Genomic DNA, 20,233 nt, shown 5'->3' on the forward strand with positions numbered 1-20,233 from the left:
CAACAAATGCATGATAAAAAGACAATGCAATAGCACTTAATCTGAGCTTCAAATGAGTACTAGATTTTTTTCAGACAAATTTCAAAGTTAAGTCTATTTCCACTCCCCCTGTATCATGTGACAGCCATCAGCCAATCACAAATGAAAAATATATATACAGGCAATTCCCGGGTTACAGACATCCGACTTAAGTACAACTCGTAATTACAAACGGAGACAATAGAGCTTTATCGCCAATCCTTCTTTCCAGGATAACCCAAAATACTCAAAATCCAATTGTCACAAGGATAGAAAATGATGTGAAATTTTCTGAACAGGGGCACAGACGGCAAAACAAACTTATCCCTTTGCTATCCACAACTAAAAAAATGTTTGGCTAGAGTTTCACCTAAAAAAAAAGTGCCTGTTCCAACGTACATACAAATTCAACTTAAGAACAAACCTACAGAACCTATCTTGCTCGTAACCTGGGGACTGCCTGTATTCTGTGAATTCTTGCACATGCTCAGTAGGAGCTGCTGTCTCATAAAGTGTAAATATAAAAAGACATTTTGTTAATGGAAGTAAATTGGCAAGTTGTTTAAATTTGCCTGCTCTATCTGAATCATGAAGTTTAATTTTAACTTGAGTTTCCCTTTAATAAACTTGTATGATTTACTCTTTTTATGAATAGTTTTATATCCTCTTCTTATTTCATTTTTATCTAAATGCAATGAAATAGTTATTCAAAAGATGTTTAAATATTATTCTACTATGCAGTTACTAAGTATAATACTATTTGCATTTGTTTGCTAAATACAAACAGCCCCACATTGCTCATCCCAATGAATTCACCAGATATAACCAATTGAAAGTAAAATACCAGATCATTTATAAAGATGTATCTAATATAAGCAAATAGCAGTTTAATTTTTATCACATTTGAACATAAATTTAGGTTATTTTTGTGTGTTACTAATACAAATATGTTGGGGGGTTCTGCAGACCACAAACTTTCAGAAGATAAATTTAACTCAGATAAATGCACACAAATAGCAAAACAAAAATAAGTGATATTAAATTTTGGATCTTATAGCATGGATGATATTTAACTGTCACCAAGATTACAAGTTATGCGCTAAAATCGGTGTGTAAATAACACTAAACATTTAGCAGAACCGCACTTTCCATAGCGCTGCCATTACAAGTTACAGAGAAACCTTCTCGTGTTGTGCGATATGGTGCGTTAAGTTCCATACCGCACAAAAGCCAAGGCCTGACTTGACGTGCTTGAGCACGTTTTCCCCCATAGACATCAATGGAGAGAAAGTGTTAGAAAAAAAATAACACATGTGATCGCGGAATGGCAATCGCTATAACGCAATCCCCATTGATGTCTATGGGGACAAGAAAGTTATGTAAAAACCTAACACCCTAACATAAACCCCTAGTCTAATAACTCCTAATCCACCGCCCTCCCGACATTGCCGACACTAAATAAAGTTATTAACCCCTAATCCACTGCCCTGACATTGCCAACACTAATTAAAATGATTAACCCCTAATCCGCTACACACCTGTATCGCTAACACCTAAATAAACCTATTAACCCCTAAACCGCCGGCTCCCCACATCCCAAATACTAAACTAAACCTATTAAACCCTAAACTGCCGCCCCCCCCACATTGCAAATACTAAACTAATATTTACCCCTAAACCACCAGCCCCCCACATCGCAACTAAACTAACCTAACACCCCCTAACTTTAAATTAAAGTTACAAAATAACTACCTTAAAATAAATAAATACTTACCTGTGAAATAAATAAAACCTAAGCATAAATTATAAATAAACCTAATACTGTATAACTATTTTAAAAAACTAAAATAAACGAAAAATAAAAAAACCTAAGTTACAAAATTAAAAAATCCTAACTCTACGAAAAATTAAAAAAAAAAATAATATTGCAAAAAAAAATCAAACATTAACCCCTTAACGACCAACGACGTATGGGGTACGTCCTGCAAAAAAATGCAGTTAATGACCAAGGACGTACCCCGTACGTCGTTGGTCTTTGAAAGCAGTGGAAGCGATCCTGATCACTTCCAACTGCTTTCATGTTATAGCAGTGATGCCTCGATATTGAGGCATCCTGCTATAACATTTTTTAGCCGTCCGATGCAGAGAGAGCCACCCTGTGGCCCTCTCTGCATCGGCCATTGATGGCCATGTTCGTTGGTGGGTGGGAGCTTACCCAGGGAGGCGGGTGGGTGGCCATCGGTGGGAAGGGGGGCGGGATCGAGTGCGGGTGGGAACCTACACTATGGAACAATGGTGGGAGCACATGGTGGTACTCGGTGGGAGTGAGGGTGGGCATTTAAAAAATATTTAGCATATCTGGCAGGGGTTGGGGGGTTGGGGGTTGAGGGAGGGCAGCTACACTACAGAAAATAGTATTTTTTAAAAAATAAATAAAAATAGCCATATTTGATTTCAAACTGTGCACTGGCAGACAGCTGCCAGTACCCAATATGGCGCAATAAGGCAGAGAGAGGGGGGGTTAGAGAGCTGTTTGGGGGGGATCAGGGAGGTTGGGGGCTAAGGGAGGATACTACAGAACAGAATTATTATTTAACCCCCCCCCCCCAAAAAAAAAAACCCTCTTTTTTTAGTACTGGCAGACTTACTGCCAGTACTTAAGATGGCGGGGACAATTGTGGGGTGGGGGAGGGAAGAGAGCTGTTTGGGAGGGATCTGGGGGTGTGATGTGTCATGTGGGAGGTTGATACCTACACTAAAGCTAAAATTAACCCTGCAAGCTCCCTAAAAGCTCCCTAATTAACCCCTTCACTGCTGGGCATTATACACGTATGGTGCGCAGCGGCATTTAGCTGCCTTCTAATTACCAAAAAGCAAAGCCAAAGCCATATATGTCTGCTATTTCTGAATAAAGGGGATCCCAGAGAAGCTTTTACAACCATTTATGCCATAATTGCACAAGCTGTTTGTAAATAATTTTAGTGAGAAACCTAAAATTGGGAAAATTTTACGTTTTATTTTTATTTGTTCGCATTTGGCGGTGAAATGGTAGCATGAAATATACCAAAATGGGCCTAGATCAATACTTTGGGTTGTCTACTACACTACACTAAAGCTAAAATTAAAACTACAAGCTCCCTACATGCTCCCTAATTAACCCCTTCACTGCTGGGCATAATACACGTGTGGTGCGCAGCGGCATTTAGCGGCCTTCTAAATACCAAAAAGCAATGCCAAAGCCATATATGTCTGCTATTTTTTAACAAAGGGGATCCCAGAGAAACATTTACAACCATGTATGCCATAATTGCACAAGTTGTTTGTAAATAATTTCAATGAGAAACCTAAAGTTTGTGAAAACATTTGTGAAAAAGTGAACAATTTTTTTTATTTGATCGCATTTGGCAGTGAAATGGTGGCATGAAATATACTAAAATGGGCCTAGATCAATACTTTGGGATGTCTTCTAAAAATATATATATACATGTCAAGGGATATTCAGGGATTCCAGACAGATATCAGTGTCCCAATGTAACTAGCGCTAATTTTGAAAAAAAGTGGTTTGGAAATAGCAAAGTGCTACTTGTATTTATTGCCCTATAACTTGCAAAAAAAGCAAAGAACGTGTAAACATTGGGTATTTCTAAACTCAGGACAAAATTTAGAAACTATTTAGCATGGGTGTTTTTTGGTGGTTGTAGATGTGTAACAGATTTTGGGGGTCAAAGTTAGAAAAACTGCGTTTTTTTTCCATTTTTTCCTCATATTTTATAATTTTTTTTATAGTAAATTATAAGATATGATGAAAATAATGGTATCTTTAGAAAGCCCATTTAATGGCGAGAAAAACGGTATATAATATGTGTGGGTACAGTAAATGAGTAAGAGGAAAATTACAGCTAAACACAAACACCGCAGAAATGTAAAAATAGCCTTGGTCCCAAACGGACAGAAAATGGAAAAGTGCTGTGGCCATTAAGGGGTTAAAATTAAGAAAAATAAAAAAAAATCTAAGATTGCAAAAAATAATAAACAAAATTATCCAAAACAATAAAAATTAAAGCTAATCTAATACCCCTATAAAAAACAAAAAAGCTACCCCAAAATAAATAGGATGAGAGCTGCTTAAATCCTATTAGCTGTTTAAATCAGCAGCTCTCATCCTATTGGTTAATTTGAATATTTCAGCCAATAGTAATGCAAGGTAACCCAAACATGAAATGAGTACCTTGCATTAAATCTTCAGTGTGTGGCGGTGATCGCATGAAGAGGAGGCTCTTTTTTGGACGTCCGCACTGCCGGGATGAAAAAAGAAGATGTCATTGCGCTGGAGGAAGATGTCGCCATCTGGATGAAGATGGATGTGGGTGGGTGGTGGATTAGGGGTTAATAGGTAGTTTATGGGTGTTAGTGTACTTTGTAAAATTTTTGTTATGAGTTTTGTGAAACATTTTTGTTTTGCAAAATCAATAACTACTGGTTTTTGATTACGGAATGGATTGCTAGGGTAATAGCCTGACCAAAACCTTGAAATATGGGAAACCTGAAAATTCCAAACTCAAAAAACATCTTTTGAATGTGGAATGGTGAGTTGCGGTATAGGCTAAAATGCTAGTGGTATAACTGTACCGCTGTGACTTGTAATATGGGAGACCTGCCATTCCGCCCGCAAAGGCCAATTTTTCAGCTGTATAGCCTTTTAAGGGTAATGCTCATACAAATGCCCCTTTAGGGGCAATGGGTAGAGTAGGTTTTTTTAGACTAAGTTTTTTTATATTGGGGGATTGGTTGGGTTGGGGTTTTTACTCTTAGAGGGTACTTTGCAATTTTTTTTATGCAAAAGAGCTGATTGCTTCAGGGCAATGCCCTACAAAAGGCCTTTTAAGGGCTATTGGTAGTTTGTTGTTAGAGGGTGTTTTTATTTTGGGGTGGCTTTTTTGTTTTTATAGGGGTATTAGATTATGTTTAATTTGTGTTATTTTGGATAATTTTTTTTTTTTTGTAATCTTAGATTTTTTTTATTTTTCATAATTTTAGTGGTGTTTTTTGTTGTTGTAATGTTAGGTTTTTTAAAAGCTAACATTGTTTAAAATAGTTATATTAAGTTTTTTTATAGTTTAAGCTTTGGTTTTTTAATTTCACAATTTATTTAAAAAGGTAGTTATATTGTAACTTTAATTTAAAGTTAGGGGGTGTTAGGTTTAAGGGTTAATAGTTTAATTTTTTGTGTTGTGATGTGTGGGACCGGCATTTTTTTGGTTAATAGGTTTATTTTAGTATTTGCTATGTGGGGGGCTGGCGGTTAAGGGGTTAATATGTTTATTTAGTGTTGGCGATGTGGGGGTCAGCGGTTTAGGGGTTAATACTTTAGTGTTGGCGATGTGGGTGGTGGATTAGGGGTTAATAGGTTTATTTTAGTATTTGCCATGTGGGGGGCTGGCGGTTAAGGGGTTAATATGTTTATTTAGTGTTGGCGATGTGGGGGTCAGCGGTTTAGGGGTTAATACTTTAGTGTTGGCGATGTGGGTGGTGGATTAGGGGTTAATAGGTTTAACATTGTATTTGCAATGTGGGGGATGGCAGATTAGGGGTTAATAGGTAGTTTATGGGTGTTAGTGTACTTTGTAACATTTTTGTTATGAGTTTTGTGAAAAAATTTTGTTTTGCAAAATCCATAACTACTGGTCTTTGATCAAGGAATGGATTGCAGCAGTATAAGCTATAACGCTAGCGTAATAGCCTGACTGAACAACTTGTAATACGGGAAACCTGAAAATTCCATATTCAAAAACCGTTTTTTTTTATGTGGAATGGAGAGTTGCGGTATAGGCTAAAACGCTAGCGGTATAACTGTACCGATGCGACTTGTAATACGGGAGACCTGCCATTCTGCGTGCAAAGGCCAATTTTTCAGCTGTATAGCCGTTTAAGGGTGATGCCCATACAAATGCCTCTTTAGGGGCAATGGGTAGCTTAGGCTTTTTTAAAATTAGTTTTTTTTTATTTTGGGGGGTTGGTTGGGTGGGGGCTTTACTGTTAGGGGCCCGGGGGTACTTTGTAATTTTTTATGCAAAAGAGCCGATTCAGGGCAATGCCCTACAAAAGTCCCTTTTAAGGGCTATTGGTAGTTTATTGTTAGGGGGTGTTTTTATTTTGGGGTGGCTTTTTTGTTTTTATAGGGCTATTAGATTAGCTTTAATTTTTATTATTTTGGATAATTTCGTTTATTATTTTTTGTAATCTTAGATTTTTTTTTATTTTTCGTAATTTTAGTGGGGTTTTTTTTTGTAGTGTTAGGATTTTTTAATTTTGTAACTTAGGTTTTTTATTTTTTGTTTATTTTAGTTTTTTTAAAATAGTAATGTTAGATTTATTTATAGTTTAAGCTTAGTTATTTTTAATTTCACAGGTAAGTTTTTTTTTAATTTAAAGGTAGTTATATTGTAACTTTAATTTAAAGTTGGGTGTTAGGTTTAGGGGTTATTATTTTAATTTAGTGTGTTGCAATGTGGGGGGCTGGTGGTTTAGGGGTTAATAGGTTTATTTTAATAATTGCGATGTGGGGGGCCGGTGGTTTAGGGGTTAATAGGTTTATTTTACTATTTGCGATGTGGGGGGCGGGCGGTTTAGGGGTTAATATGTTTAGTGTTGGCAATGTGGGGTCGGCAGTTTAGGGGTTCATTTTTTAACTTAGTGTTGGCGGTGTGGGTGGGGGGTTAGGGGTTAATAGGTTTAATATAGTATTTGCGATGGAGTAAATAGGTAGTTTATGTGTGTTAGTGTACTTTGTAGCATTTTTGTTGTGAGTTTTGTAATTTGTGTAATTTTGTTTTTCAAAATTCATAACTACTGGTCTTTGATGGCGGAATGGATTGTGGCGGTATAAGCTATAACGCTAGCATAATAGCCTGACCAAACAACTTGCAATATGGGAGACCTGAAAATTCCACACTCAAGCCATTTTTTGAGTGCAGAATAGAGCGTTGCGGTATGGGCTAAAACACTAGCAGTATAGCTGTACCACTGCAACTTGTAATACAGGAGACCTGCCATTACGCGTGCAAAAGCCAATTTGCAGCAGTATAGCCGCACCACAACACTTTCTATTGCATTCTTTTCTAACTGTTATAATAACATTTTGATTTCAGTGAGGGGTGATAATGCATTTTGATAATGACAATAAAACTTGTTTGTTACACATATTTCTTTGAAAAACTGATTGCTAAATTGCAGCTTTAAATTTGTGAAATTCATGAAGATTTGTTAGCGCTGCAGAACCTGTTGGCACTCTACAAATAACTGATAATAATAATTTGTGACCGTCCTTAAAGGGACATGAAACCCAAAATTTTTCTTTCATGATTTAGAAACAGTGTGTAATTTCAAACAACTTTCTAATTTACTTCTATTATCTAATGTGCTTTATTCTCTTTATATACGTTGCTGAAAAGCATATCTATATAGGCTCGGTAGCTGTTGGTGGCTGCACATAGATGCTTTGTGTGATTGGCTCACCCTTGTGCAGTGCTATTTCTTCAACAAAGGATATCTAAAGAATGAAGCAAATTAGCTAAAAGAAGTAAATTGGAATGTTGTTTAAAATTGTATTCTCTACCTGAATCATGAAAGAAAAAATTAAATTGGGGTTTAGTGTTCTTTTAATTGGTCACAGTTACCAGTTGCAAAATTAGCTCCATTATAATAAAGGAAGCTTTACCTCTATGAATTCTGTAGGTTTCAATGAAGTTTAGGTGAAACCCCCGACCACGCCTCTAGAATGCTACATAATGTCCCTGAGCAGCCCCTTCTTCACATCTGCATCATATCTGAAAAGCATCTTGTTCTATTCAATGCTTACTAAAAAACATAGGTAAAATTAGTCTTAATGAATTTCGAAGACGATATTGCCTGAACATCGAGGCCTCTCAGTAGCAGAATAAGCTTCCATGAATCTAGTCCATTGTGTACATGCTACTAACCCTTGACCAACCTAGCTTTGCACACACATAAATAAATAACTAGACATTTGTATTTGTTTCTTAATGAATGCACATTTATTAAGGAAACACAAATATTCGCACAGCACTAAAAGGAGGCATAGTGCCGCGACTTTCAGGACCTGCACTAAAGGAGAAAGTCCTGGTGAAGCAAGTTTAGGTAAGTGTATTTTAGTCACTACAGGTGAACTTTTTCACCTGTAATAGTGGAAAAATGTACATTAGTTTAACAAAAATTAATGTAAAATGTTCCGCAAATGATCAGTATTTATTTTGTTTAAAACTAGACCAATACCGAACAGCACAGGCTCCGAATATTCTAAATAAGTATTGAAAGATTTGTCTAAACCAATGCACATGTCTATAAATAACCAACATACAAACATTCTTGTGGTTAAACAAAGTAACTAAAGCAAATAAATTAAATTATATACCATAATAAGATCTTTCAGTTTTTTTAAGTTTTCCTTATCCTTTAGAATGTAAGTTCATGTGTCCATCTGTCTTCTTGATCAGGGCCCTCTACTATTTATGATTCTTTTAAATATAATTTGTTTATTGTACGGCAAATTTGTACTAATTACCATAGCACTGCATAAAATGTTGGCTGTTTATAAATGAAAATAATGCAAAATCTTATTAATAATCTGTGGTTCAAAACAGACTGTAAAATACATCTGCTTGATATTTTGAAGATTGCACTCTAAAAATAAATCTTTTTCAATCTCAATTACATTGTATGTAAAAACATATGAGACTCAACTCTACAAGTACGACACAACTAGTAATTAGAAGCAAACCCCGCATTATCGTCTTACATGTGGCTTAAACAAAGTTGTTGGAGATAACTGATTCACTTGCGTTTAAGAGACATCAAGTACTTTGAAAGTCTTATACAAGTGCTACTTTCTTGCTTGGGTATTGTTTCTCTATGGAATTCTGTCATTCAAACTGAAAGTATTTTTTACATTACTAACTTTCAGAGCATTGCTAGTCATTCTGTACCTTGTGAACTCCAAGTTTACTGCTTTTTTACACATAAATCTACATTCTTAGGTACTGACATTGCAGCCCCTAGTATCAAGAAAGTGAAGACGCAGAGAAGGCGTTCGATCGCATCGCCTGGAGACATCTATTTTATTCTTTAGAACAATTTGGTCTCACAGGACACTTCCATAAATTTATACAGCTAATATATTCTACCCCTACAGGGAGTGCAGAATTATTAGGCAAATGAGTATTTTGACCACATCATCCTCTTTATGCATGTTGTCTTACTCCAAGCTGTATAGGCTCGAAAGCCTACTACCAATTAAGCATATTAGGTGATGTGCATCTCTGTAATGAGAAGGGGTGTGGTCTAATGACATCAACACCCTATATCAGGTGTACATAATTATTAGGCAACTTCCTTTCCTTTGGCAAAATGGGTCAAAAGAAGGACTTGACAGGCTCAGAAAAGTCAAAAATAGTGGGGTATCTTGCAGAGGGATGCAGCACTCTTAAAAATGCAAAGCTTCTGAAGCGTGATCATCGAACAATCAAGCGTTTCATTCAAAATAGTCAACAGGGTCGCAAGAAGTGTGTGGAAAAACCAAGGCGCAAAATAACTGCCCATGAACTGAGAAAAGTCAAGCGTGCAGCTGCCAAGATGCCACTTGCCACCAGTTTGGCCATATTTCAGAGCTGCAACATCACTGGAGTGCCCAAAAGCACAAGGTGTGCAATACTCAGAGACATGGCCAAGGTAAGAAAGGCTGAAAGACGACCACCACTGAACAAGACACACAAGCTGAAACGTCAAGACTGGGCCAAGAAATATCTCAAGACTGATTTTTCTAAGGTTTTATGGACTGATGAAATGAGAGTGAGTCTTGATGGGCCAGATGGATGGGCCCGTGGCTGGATTGGAAGGGCAGAGAGCTCCAGTCCGACTCAGACGCCAGCAAGGTGGAGGTGGAGTACTGGTTTGGGCTGGTATCATCAAAGATGAGCTTGTGGGGCCTTTTTGGGTTGAGGATGGAGTCAAGCTCAACTCCCAGTCCTACTGCCAGTTTCTGGAAGACACCTTCTTCAAGCAGTGGTACAGGAAGAAGTCTGCATCCTTCAAGAAAAACATGATTTTCATGCAGGACAATGCTCCATCACACGCGTCCAAGTACTCCACAGCGTGGCTGGCAAGAAAGGTTATAAAGGAAGAAAATCTAATGACATGGCCTCCTTGTTCACCTGATCTGAACCCCATTGAGAACCTTTGGTCCATCATCAAATGTGAGCTTTACAAGGAGGGAAAACAGTACACCTCTCTGAACAGTGTCTGGGAGGCTGTGGTTGCTGCTGCACGCAATGTTGATGGTGAACAGATCAAAACACTGACAGAATCCATGGATGGCAGGCTTTTGAGTGTCCTTGCAAAGAAAGGTGGCTATATTGGTCACTGATTTGTTTTTGTTTTGTTTTTGAATGTCAGAAATGTATATTTGTGAATGTTGAGATGTTATATTGGTTTCACTGGTAAAAATAAATAATTGAAATGGGTATATATTTGTTTTTTGTTAAGTTGCCTAATAATTATGCACAGTAATAGTCACCTGCAAACACAGATATCCCCCTAAAATAGCTATAACTAAAAACAAACTAAAAACTACTTCCAAAACTATTCAGCTTTGATATTAATGAGTTTTTTGGGTTCATTGAGAACATGGTTGTTGTTCAATAATAAAATTAATCCTCAAAAATACAACTTGCCTAATAATTCTGCACTCCCTGTATTTCATCTCTACTTATTAATGGGCAGATTTCTTAACGGATGGTTCTACAACGGGGCACGCGTCAGGGTTGCCCATTATCCCCGCTGTTGTTTAATATATCACTAGAGCCCTTAGCAATTTTACTTCGACAGAAATTAGAGGGGATCCGGGTTGGAGATCAGAAATTAATATTACTAATGTATGCGGATGACATACTTTTAGGTTTGAGCAATATTGAAGTCTTTCCTGTTTACTTGAATCAATCGAAACGTTTTTAGCATAATTTCGGGTTATAAAATCAACCTCACTAAATCCAAACTATTATGGCTCAATAGGAAAGATTATTATATCAGTCATCCATTTACCGAGACTCCACAGTTATCCTATCTTGGTATTAAATTAAGTGCGAATCCAGATGAGTGGTATAAGCTAAATTTTGGTAAATGTTTTTTAGATTGTAAAGATAAGATGGAAGGATGGAGGAATTTACCTATTTCCTTAACAGCTAGGGTTACACTTATAAAAACCATTCTGTTCCCCAAATTATTCTATCTCATACAAAACATTCCAATCCCTATTCACAACATAGATATAAAAAACTATAATAGGGCATGTTCTAACTTAATCTGGAAAGGTGCCAGAACGCGTATCTCTGCCTTACGTCTCATGTGTAATAAAGAAGCGGCAGGTTTATCTCTTCCTAATCTACAATTTTATAGCTTGGCCGCACGGTTGAAGGTAGCGGTTGATTGGTTAACTCAATGTGATCAGGTTTCGCCAGTACTCTGGGAGACAGCTCTGGTGGCTCCTTTTCGGTTGGGTGCTATCCTACACTGCCTTATGAACGCACTTCCATCCTCACTTTTTGCGCTCAGTACTTATAGGTATATCATTCTAGCATGGCAAAAATGTTGCTCCCTTGTGGGCTGTTCACCCTATGTCTCCAAATATCTACCCATTATGGGGAACCCTAATTTTGCACCAGGACTGTCAGATAAAGTTTTCAGGGTATGGTCATCCAAAGGATTGGTATTTGTTGCCCAAATGTTAGATGCAAATCTCGTGCCTTTAACCTCTAGTGAACTAACACATTTATTCGGGCTCGAAAAAAAAATTTTTTTTTTTTTTACAAAACAATTTTTATTAGTTTTCCATATAGATAATACAGTAGTATAAAGGGTTTCCACAAAGTATATCATACAATGGTACAGTGGGTGTGTATTTTCCAGTCCATTCTTTAGTGTCCTGTGCAATCTCGTTTTGAGACTGGGTGGGCAGAGTTCTTGCGTGGACTGTGGAGTAATGGGAGAGAAACCGTATAGTTGGGTTTTGACATAGAGCGGAAATATAACTTATCAAACTATAACATGAATATAAAGGTAACAACTGGAGACTGGCTTTTGTGACTATAAGGTGGTCAGTCTTCGTATTGTCTTTGTGGCTAAGAAGTTTAGTTGGCGTCTTGGTAGTGGTCTGCATGTCTGTCTTGTCTTAGTGTTAGGTCCTAGCTTTAGTCAGAGGTGTCTCAATGTTTGAGGGTTTTATTGAGCGTTGAGGGTGTTGAGGAGTGTCTCCCAATAAAACCTGACATCGAGGAATAGGTCTAGTTGGTTGCGTCTGTAATATCCATACTGTTCTAGTTGTATGGTTTCTGATACTTTTGATAACCATTGCTGGCTAGATGGGACGGAAAGAGATTTCCAGTTTTGTGCTATTAAAGCTTTCGCACTGTTTAGGCATATTGTCAACAGTGTCGATCGTATCTTACATGAGATCCCTGGTCTTAGATTAAACAGCGCTAGCGTGGGGGGTAATGTAAATTCGTTGCCCAAGATGTTTTTTAGGTGAAGTTCTATCGACTTCCAATAAGGTTTTATCTTGTCACAATGCCACCATATATGTGCCATTGTTCCCAGATCCCCACATCCTCTCCAACATGATGCTGTAGATGAGGGGTAGATTCTATGTAGTCTATGTGGTGTTAAATACCACCGTGTTAGTATTTTAAAGATTAGTTCTATAAATCTGGTGGAAGTTGATGACTTTCGGGCATTGTTAAAAATTTTCCTCCATTCCTTCTCATCTAGCTGTATCTTTAGGTCTTGTTGCCAATGAGCAATATATGATGGGAGGGGGTCAGTTCTACATTTTCTAGCATTTTTTTTGCAAGTGATAAGGTGCCTCTAGTGGGAATTGCTGACAGGCAGCATTGTTTGAAGGGGGTGGGTGACCTTAGCAAGTTCTCCCTAGCTTGATTATTGCATATAAAATTGTTGAGTTGGGAATATTTTAACCAGGAGGAGAATGCACCACCCAGCACATCTGTCAAGCTATGTCTGGGTTTAAGTGATCGTTTATCTAAAAGTGTTATTATGGGAACAGAGTCCTGTAATTCCCAAGTGACTTTAGTGTTCTAAAGGGGTTTATACCCTCCGGAGAGTTCCATATTCTGTGATATCGGCGTTAAGGGGGAGTGTTGTGAAGATAGTTTTGGGTATTTTCGTACTAGGTAGTCCCAGGTATCGAAAATGTGTCTAAAGGTTGGGGAGGTCTGGCATACTGCAGGTCTTAAGGTTTTGGGGATCCAGCACACTGAACCGGGTTTGGGCGCTTTTAATATTTGAGAGTCTAGGGAAATCCATGCCTTAGCTTTGCTTTTGCTATGCCAGTCAAGGATGCGTTGCAAGGTCACTGAGTAGTAATACATTTCTAACTTCGGTACCCCTAGCCCCCCCTATGGTCGATTTGTGTAATGTGGTCGCGTTTACGCGAGGCTTTTGTTTTCCCCAAATGAACATGTTGATGCTTTTTTTGAGCCTTTGGATGTAGTGTTTAGGGAGGGATATAGGTACGGTTTGGAAAATATATATGATTCTCAGGAGAATCGTCATTTTTATGGCCTGTATTCTCCCCCACCAAGATAAGGGTTTATCACTCCAAGTTTTTAGGGTGTGTTGGGTAGCGGTTAGTAAAGTTTTGTAGTTGGCGTCAAATAGTTGTGAGATTTTTGGGGTCAGCTGGACTCCCAAGTATTTTAGTTGGGAGTTCTTTACTTTGTATGGGCATATATTCTTAATGTGTTGTAGTTCTCTTTGGGGAAGGGAGATGTTTAGGATCTCTGATTTCTGTTTATTGATTAGGAAATTGGATAGGTGGCTAAAGGTGTCAAATTCCTCCATTAGGGCTGCTAATGAGCATGTGGGGGAAGTCAATGTGAGGAGAATGTCGTCGGCGAACATTGAGATTTTATAATGATTTGGGCCAATATTTACTCCCTTTATGTTTGGGTTAGCTCGAATATGAGCCGCTAAGGCTTCCATGGTAAGCACAAATAGGAGTGGGGAGAGTGGGCAGCCCTGTCTTGTTCCATTTGCAATTTTGAATGGGTGGGATAGTACTCCATTAACTTTGACTCTTGCTGAAGGAGCTGAATATAGTTGGAAGATTCTACCTATTATTCCATCTCCAAATCCATAACTGTGAAGTGCACTTCGAAGGAATGGCCAGGCCACCCTATCGAAGGCCTTCTTTGCGTCTGTGGCTACTGTGATCATAGGGATTTTGTGAGTGTTGGCATAATCTATAAGCTGGGTAGTTCTAATGGTGTTATCTCTTGTTTCTCTAAGTGGGATAAACCCCGCCTGGTCTAAGTGGATGAAGTCAGGTAGGACCGAGTTAATTCTTAGTGCTAGAATTTTTGCATAAATTTTTATATCGCTGTTTAGCAGTGAGATTGGTCGGTAGCTGCTAGGCTCTGTTATCGGTTTGCCCTCTTTGTGTATTACGGTGATATGTGCTTCGAGTAGTTGTGGAGATATGGGGGTATCTTCTTCTAGGGAGTTAAATAAATTTGTTAAGTGGGGGGTTAGTATTTGCTTAAAATGTTTATAATAGGCATTCGTCAGGCCATCTGGGCCAGGGCTCTTATGAGTAGGTAGGCTATTGATAGCTTTAGCTACTTCCTGCTCAGAGAAGGGGTCATCGAGGGCTACTCTAAGGGGTTCGTCTAATTTGGGTAAGTTTGCTTCTTCTAGATATTTATCTATAAGGGTCCTCTTATGGATGCTGTTATCTGTGGGGATGTTGTAGAGAAGACTATAATATCTGCTGAATGTGTCTGCTATGTCCTTGCAGTCATATTTTTCTTTGTTTGTGCTGTCTTGAATTTTATTTATATAATTGGCGTAGCTCTTCCGTTTCAGTGCTTTAGCTAGTATGGGCCCTGCTCTGTTACTTTCAACAAAATATAGTTTCTTTAGATAGTAAACTTTTCTATGTACTTCAGTTGCTAGTAAGTTATTCAGGTTGTGTCTAATCTTAGTAAGAGTGTTAAGGGTGTCATTCGATTCAGGGTTGTGCATGTGATTAAGTTCCGCCACCTTAAGTTGGTCTAGTAATTGTTTGTATTCTGAGTTGTATTTTTTTTTGAGAATGGCTTTCTGTTTAATAAGTTCTCCCCTAACTACCGCTTTATGTGCTTCCCAGATCGTTATTGGGTGGGATTGGGGGGGTTTGTTAAAATGAAAGTATTCAGTAAGTGTTTTGTCTATTTTCTTTTTGATTTGAGGCTGTAAAAGCAGTGTATCATCCAACCTCCAGTTAAAATCTGTAATGGGTTTGTCAGGCCAATCTAGGGTCAGTGATACTGACGAATGGTCGGACCATGGGGTTGGAGTGATGTCTGAATCTCTAGTAAGTGATAGACCTAATTGATCAATGCAAATGTAATCTAATCTGGAGTAAGATTTCTTGGGGTTCGAGTAAAAGGAGTAGGTTTTCTGTGTCGGGTGGTGAACTCTCCAGACGTCTAGGAGAGATAGGGATTTCAGACTTTGTGTGACTGTTTTGATAGTGTTTATGGTCTGGGAGCTTTTGGTCGTTGAGCAGTCTAATCTGGGGTTGAGTGCTATGTTAAAGTCTCCTGCTATAATGGTAGTTCCTTTTGCTATTTCTAATAGTTTCCCTGTGACTTTTTTGAAGAATTTCACTTGACCGGTGTTGGGTGCATATATGTTCGCTAACGTGATTGGTTTGTTGAAAAGGTCTCCAACCAATATCAAATATCTGCCCTCTGGGCCAGTGTGTGTGGTAATATTGTGGAGATGCATGGATTTATGAAGTAGGATTCCCACTCCGTTTTTCTTTTTCTGTGTGTGCGAACAAAAGTATCCGGTTGGGAAGTTTTTAGAATGGAACTTCGGTTCCTCCTTGTGCCTAAAATGGGTTTCTTGTAAGAAGATAATCTCATTTTTAGATTTAGAAAACCAATTGAGAGCTAACGATCTTTTTGTGGGAGAGTTTAGACCCTTTGTGTTTTGTGTCATGATCTTGAATTGTGGTGCGCTCATTAGAGCATATGTTTGGGTTTTAGCTGTCTTCTAAGCTGTTTAGTAAAGGGGTGTATGTGCTGTAATACACTCAATGGGTTCTGTTCGTCAGTAAGTGTCACTTGCCAAGCCAGCTCAGACATAGCAGTTATTAGAGTCAAGTTTCCAGTTCCAGTATAACAAACATTAATAAACTTCATAACATATAACTTATATACAACAATTGCATATATACATATACAATACCAAGTGTTTAAGGGTATACTACCCCGTTCACAACATTTTATGAACATGAGAGTATAGACTGCTTCCTATATTGTTAAACAAGGTGTTTCAATTATATTAAACAAATTAAGATTACTTCGAAATTCTAAACAACTTTAAAGTTAGGTGTACTCACTCACTTGCTTTACCTGCAGACATTCTGAGTCAAGTTCTTATACCTGTATAAGAGGAAAGTCTTGGTGCTGGTATATCTGCAAGGTAAACAATTATTAAGAGCGATACAAGCTAAAACAGGTAATAGTGGCCGTGCATGTTCATGTGGGGTTAGTTTCTGGGTTGAATTGGCTACTGGATAGTTGTGTCCTTTTCCTGTTTATTCTGTTCCATGTCGGCCTCTGGGGTTTCGGCATGCTGGAAGAGGTTGTTGGTTTCTCAGGTGCTGATCCTCCTAGAAGCTGTGGTGTGGGTTGTGGGATATTCAATTTGTTACAGAACTCTTCTAGGTCGTCAGGTGATTTGTATATTGCAATGTTCGTACCTTGCAGAACTTTGATGCAAAAAGGAAAGCCCCATCTGTAGGGAATCTTCAGATTTTGTAGATGAAGGGTTAGGTATCTGGCTTCTCGCCTTCTGTTAAGGGTGATACTACTTAGATCTGCGTAGATTTGAATATTATCCCCTTCGTATGTGATCTGGCGCAGTTTCCTGGAGGCTTCCATGATTTTCTCCTTGTCTGTGAATGCTTGCATTTTTAAAACAATGTCTCTAGGAGGTTTGTTATCTTGCGGCTTCGGTCTCAGTGCCCTGTGGGCTCTTTCTATGGGCATGTCTGGCAATTCTTCATCCCTCAGCAGAAATTTAAAAAGTCCTTGTAGATGCTGTGGAATTTGGTTGGGGACAATTTTCTCTGTTACACCTCTCACTCTGATATTATTGCGGCGACCACGGTTGTCCAGATCTTCTAATTGTAGTTGCATTTGTTGAATTAGAGAGTCGTGGGATTCAAAAGATCTGTTTTGAATATCAGTATTATTGTAAATTTGGTCAATGTCCTCCACGAGGTGTACTACTCTTTCTCCTAACTCTGATAGTTCTTTTTTGACCTCTCTGAGGCCATCTTTTATCATTTTTCCCACTTGTGAGATTAAAGTTGCAAAATCTGCCTTAGTAGGGAGGTTGTCAATGTCTGCTCTTGTAAGGGGTTTTTCTGACAGGGTGCCTTGAGCGTTAGGTCTAGTAGCTGGTGGCATCTCATCTGAATCTTGTGATGTGGGGGATTCTGGATCTGGAGTTTCCAGCACTTTGAAAAAGTTAAGTTTAGTTGTTGCGGCTGTCTGAGTTTTCGCTGGCTTGTCTGACTTAGATATCCTTTTGGATGTCATTTTTATATGTTGTTCGGGGGATGAGTAATTCTCTCTGGGAGAAGCTTAGAGTGGTGTCTGGTGCCTGGGTGCTGTGCTGCGTGTGGTGGTGCAGCGTTTTAAGCCTAGGCCTGCTCACGTGTGATAATGGCGGTGCTCCGCTATAGCAAGGTGTCCAGTGACCTGTGGGTTGCGGTATGCAGGGCGAGTATGATTCTCCTCAGTAAGTGCACATTTTGTAAGGCTATATTGCCTAAGTATGGAGGGGATAGTGGCGTAAGATTAGGCGTTGTTTAAAGTCTCTTCCCTCGTGGCAATATGTTAGGCTTGAATATGGTGCTAATGTGCCATTGCTCTGTAAGGTGGTGCCGTAGCCCTTAGGGCCTAGTGTGTTTCTATACAGTATGTTATGCCATTGCGTTTAGGCTTGTGTTGAAGTTTTCATACCTTCGGCTTTTCAGGAGTCGGTCCTTCACCAGTGTCTTTATATTTTTTACCGCATCCGTGCAGGCTTGTGACGTGCGTCATACAACTAGGCCGAAGTTAATATGCTGTCCGCTTTCACTTACTGCATTGCGCAGCTTTCTGTTATTTTAGCTCACTCGGGGTTTGGTCATTGTGCTCCGGGTGAGTTCCGATGCAGATATCTGTTGCTGGAATTCGGCTAACACCTTTGTAGTGGTAAAGATGCTGCTTGGAAGCATCTGGTATCACGGAGCTTAAGCTTTTTGCAGCCATACTGTGCGATGGCTGGCTCCGCCCCCCGAGAATAAAGATTTTTATGCTTATTTGCAGTTAAGACATTTTTTTTTTAGTTAAAGCAAAACTATGGAATAGAGTGGGCTCTTCCGGTACTCCAAGTTAAAATTAATAACTTTCAAGGAGGCCTATATTCTATAGCACCATTTTACAACTTCCTGAATCAGGGGCCTTCTGATCTACAGAGAGAGTTCATAGCTGCAAAATGGAATAGGTTCTTCCCGGAGGTGAACAGTCAGGTCATCGAGAATACCTTTAAAATAATTGGAAAAAGCTGGGTACTGACGGCATGGAGAGAGACTCAAATTAAATTAGCCTTTATGACGTATTTGACCCCAACTAGGTTGACTAATTGGTATAGGGTACAGACGGTATGTCCCAAATGTTCTTCTCATAGTGCTGATTTACTACATTGCTTTTGGAGTTGTCCTAAGATTGTTCAATTTTGGCGCAGGGTAGAACACTGGATATAGGCCTCTCTCTCTTAATCAGATTATATTTCTTGGCCGTAATATAATATTGAGAGCTTGGAAGGTAAAATTAGCACCTAAATTAAATGAGCTTAAAAATGCTCTGATGATCCATTTTACACAAGAACAGTGGAACTTGCAAGACGTTTCGGAAGGAAGGTTAGCCAGGTTCTTTAATCAATGGGGACCATTTATTTTATCTCTTCCAGTGGAAGTGCAAGTTAGGCTGGTTAGACCTTTTAGGGAGACCACATACATGCAAATACAGGTATTGGCTGGTCATTTCCCCCGAATATGGTATAACACGGGAGAGTTAGAAGGGGAGTGAATATGGTGTGGGGAGATACGGCCCGGTAGGGGAGCGAATTTTTTTTTTTTATTATTATTATTTTTTGGCTGCAGATATAGGCACTGTTACAGAAGAATTGTAATATATTTAATTTATGAGACTTTCTTTTTATGGGTATTTGTTGCTGTTGTTAGACTGCATATATAGCTAGGTTGTTGTATAATAGTTATTATTTAAGAACTGAGTAAAACGGAGAAAAGTATAGGAAAAAGGGAAAAGTAAAGAAGTGGGAAATGCAGATAAGTGTACAATATTTCTTACAAGGGGGTTGGTAATTTGCCAAAATGAATCAATTTTGTTTTGTTAACTGCTTTGTTTTGTTTTACAATATGTTTTGCCCAGCCCTGCGTGGCAGAAAGTGAAGATTTTCCGCATCTTTGAAATAAAAAATAATTGTGTGTGGGTGTATGTATATATATATATATATATATATATATAGAACCAAGAGAGAGTAAAATATAAGGGCGCTTAGTGTAAAGAGCTAGTTGTACGTATCTATAGTAAGAAACTATAATAAAAAAAAAGGTCACAATATAGGACCGCTAGATAATATATGAGGGATAGAAAAAAATAGTTAAAAAACAAATACATATATAAAGCTCTCACTGTATATAGATGGAAATATTACAAATATCAAATTCCAAAGATAGCTATAGCAAAGATACACTGGTCTAGCAGATGGTGCTATTGTGCTAAAACACCACAGGTGACAGTAATAGTTCACAGTACATACAATCAATACATGCAAATACAAAAGTAAATCCACAAAATATAAAAAAACACACTTGATCCATGTCCAAAGCCTGGGAAGCCGTCTGGACATCTGTTTTGTTCTCGTTCAAACTCTTCAGAAGAGGATCATCTGCTAGACCAGTGTATCTTTGCTATAGCTAGCTTTGGAATTTCATATTTGTAATATTTCCATCTATATACAGTGAGAGCTTTATATATGTATTTGTTTTTAACTATTTTTTCTA

The 20,233-nt window shown here is 38.4% G+C and overlaps 1 protein-coding gene across 2 annotated transcripts in view; it reads right to left on the reverse strand.

Annotated features, from left to right (window-relative positions):
• Positions 1–20,233, reverse strand: part of LRRC2 (leucine rich repeat containing 2) — a 738,808-nt gene that overhangs the window by 693,120 nt on the left and 25,455 nt on the right. Inside the window, exon 1 of one of the 2 annotated variants that reach the window (XM_053702404.1) lies at positions 4,247–4,302. The exons of the other annotated variant lie outside the window; for it this stretch is intronic. The gene's annotated coding sequence lies outside the window, so the exon portion shown is untranslated. Of the gene's footprint in view, positions 1–4,246; positions 4,303–20,233 lie in introns of those variants that run through there. 2 annotated transcript variants of the gene reach the window in all.

Source organism: Bombina bombina, chromosome 2 (genome assembly GCF_027579735.1).
Source record: "Bombina bombina isolate aBomBom1 chromosome 2, aBomBom1.pri, whole genome shotgun sequence".
Lineage (NCBI taxonomy): Eukaryota > Metazoa > Chordata > Amphibia > Anura > Bombinatoridae > Bombina > Bombina bombina.